This window comes from Gopherus evgoodei, unplaced genomic scaffold (assembly GCF_007399415.2).
Source record: "Gopherus evgoodei ecotype Sinaloan lineage unplaced genomic scaffold, rGopEvg1_v1.p scaffold_194_arrow_ctg1, whole genome shotgun sequence".
NCBI lineage: Eukaryota > Metazoa > Chordata > Testudines > Testudinidae > Gopherus > Gopherus evgoodei.
In genome coordinates, this window is record NW_022059857.1 from 49,305 (window position 1) to 51,765 (window position 2,461).

At 36.9% G+C, this 2,461-nt stretch overlaps 1 long non-coding RNA gene across 2 annotated transcripts; it reads left to right on the forward strand.

Annotated features, from left to right (window-relative positions):
• The first annotated feature begins 235 nt into the window (after nucleotides 1-235).
• LOC115640075 lies at nucleotides 236-1,531 on the forward strand. 2 transcript variants are annotated; one of them, XR_003997805.1, is made up of 4 exons: nucleotides 236-515; nucleotides 607-661; nucleotides 741-793; nucleotides 1,092-1,531. It is a non-coding gene; the product is annotated as an uncharacterized LOC115640075 (long non-coding RNA). The 2 variants fall into 2 exon arrangements; XR_003997804.1 differs by lacking the exon at nucleotides 1,092-1,531 and having other exon boundaries at nucleotides 741-812.
• Nucleotides 1,532-2,461: the final 930 nt, after the last annotated feature.

Consider the following 2,461-nt stretch of genomic DNA (forward strand, 5'->3'; position numbering starts at 1 on the left):
AATACCGTTTTAAATGTGTTTTAAAGTAATACATAATTTTTTAACTTACTAACAATGTAAAATAAGTTGTGTAAAAGTTTAACGTGGTTTATTTTTAAATTAGCAGTTTTGTTTTAAAAACCAGGGCTATTAAACAAATTAAAGAAATACAGGTTGCAGTTTTTAAAAAGTTTTTGGTTACAAGTGTGTAAATGGGTACATTACCATTTAAAAAGGCTTTTTATTAACTGTTTAAACACATTTACTATAAAAAATAACATTTTTAGCCATTAAAGCTAAAGTATGTAGGCACTCCCCAACCCACACCCGCCTTTTTTCCTAGAAAAGTGCCCTTTACACACCCTGTTTTTTTAAAGAAATGCCTTTTTAAATATTAATTTTGGGGGGTGGAGGGCAAAACCTTTTTTTTAAAAAACAGGTTTAAACCTATAAATAGAGGAACAAAAAACTGAACAAGACTGTTAAAGAAATATTGCTAATACAAGACTTTTACCGTTATGGGGAGCAACAACATGGTAAGAAACCTTACTATAATTTGCGTGGGTCGCCAAGGTATTACACTAGCGTTATGCTTAGTTAAAAGGCAATATTTTTTCTTTTAAATAGGACGAGGCCTTTTTTCTTGACATTCCAGATGCCGCGCTACAAGCTTTAAACTTTGGTAAGCTAATTAATATGCTACACAAGTATAATTTATTTTTAAGATAAAAGGTTTTAAAAAAATTATTTTTTTAATTTAGAACAAGATGGAAGTCAAAACCACCCAATAGTTTTCCTGAAATTACAGAAGAAGGTGTGAACTGTTTTTTAAATATGTGTTTTTTAAAATAAAAAAATCTGATGTTGGAAATAGTGTGCATTTTAGGGGCTTGAAAACCCTTAAAGCTTTTACTGTACAAAAGTTGCCGTTCTACCGCCCCAGCGTGGTGTAAACTATAAGAGCGCTTTATTTTGTACATTGTATTTAAACGCGGTTTTTAGCCCGCTTATTGCAAAAACGTTTTTAAAATATATATAGTTGGGGAACGGGTTTGTTGTTGTTAGTTAAAAAAAGCCGTGCTAAAAAACATTCTGTTTATGTGTATCGGCAGACTCATCAAGCGTTATTCTTCAAAAAGAAATGTTGAAGGGGAGCGCGCTTAAAGAGGCCAAGAAATTTCCCTTTGAGGCAGCTGCAGTTGGAGGCAAGGGTATTAAGCACAGCGATTTTGAACAGCCCTGCGCGTCCAAATCTCTTATTGCACAAAACCAGCCGGTACTAAAAAAGGCCAAAAAGTCTACCTCTAAAACAGCATTCGTTTTCAGGGAGGGGTTAAAGGGGCTCAGACCCCCCCCCCAGCTTTTGAACCACTCAAAGCTACCTCTACAACTTCCAGGAACCATGGTAAGCGAGGCAGAGGAGTTAAAGCCCCTAGTTTTCAACATACCTTTGCCTCCCCGACCCAAAACAATTAGCTTTAAAAACAAACAACTCTGTGGAAGCAACCGTGTTTACGGCTGGTTTGAGCAGGGTGAAGAAGTTAACCCCTCGGCTTTTGAAACCCGCAAAACCCTTGCAACAAATAAGAATCTTCCTGTGGGGCTGGCTGCATCAGTTGCTGCTTTTAACGAGCTGTTTAGTGTTTGTACATCTCTAAAGCGTTTAATAGATAAAAAAGTTTTCAAAGCTAATTCTTGAGGTGTTTCAAAAGCAAAATTTTCAAGAAGAAAGGGTGGTTTTTAGACCAAAAAATAGCAGATACACGGGCACTAATTGAAAAAGTGGAAAGTGCGATAAAGGGGGAAGGAAGAGGCTGACTACACATGAAACCTAAAAATGTAAAGAGACGGAGGGGAAAAAAAAGGAAAAAATCTAAAATAGTAAGAAGGCTTTTGGCCAAAAACATAAAAAAAAACCCAAAGCTATTTTAAAAAACAACCCCCCCAACCAAGAAAGGGAAATAGACCCTCCCACCCCTTCTTCTTCTTCTGAAGGTCCAGATTCCCCCGCTCCTGATACACCACCACAGGTGTATTTGGATCGTGTAAGATACTGGATAAGACCCCGAAGGAAGTTTAAGGCTTATGAATATTTTGAAGAATTTCGTTTTGCTAATTTGGACAGAGTAACGGGGTTCACAGAAGCCATGGCGGCCATCGACATGGCTTTTCAAAATTTGCTAGATGATATTAATAATCAGGTGGGCCCTGAAGATTTTGTACAGCTACGCTTAGATGTCCCGGGGATAAATCACCCGCTCTTTTCTTTACGGAGGCCTTGGGAAAATTTAAACGCCGTAGATTTTTTAAATAACATCGTTAATGTGTTGCAAAGTAATGCAGAGATTGTGGGGTCCGAAACTTTACGCCTGGCTGTTACACTTATTAAAAACAGGGTTGGTGGAGTTGGGTCTGTAAGACGTCTAAAAACTGTTACGTACAGTAAAATTTTTGAAAAAAAAAGAAAACATTTAATTGATTT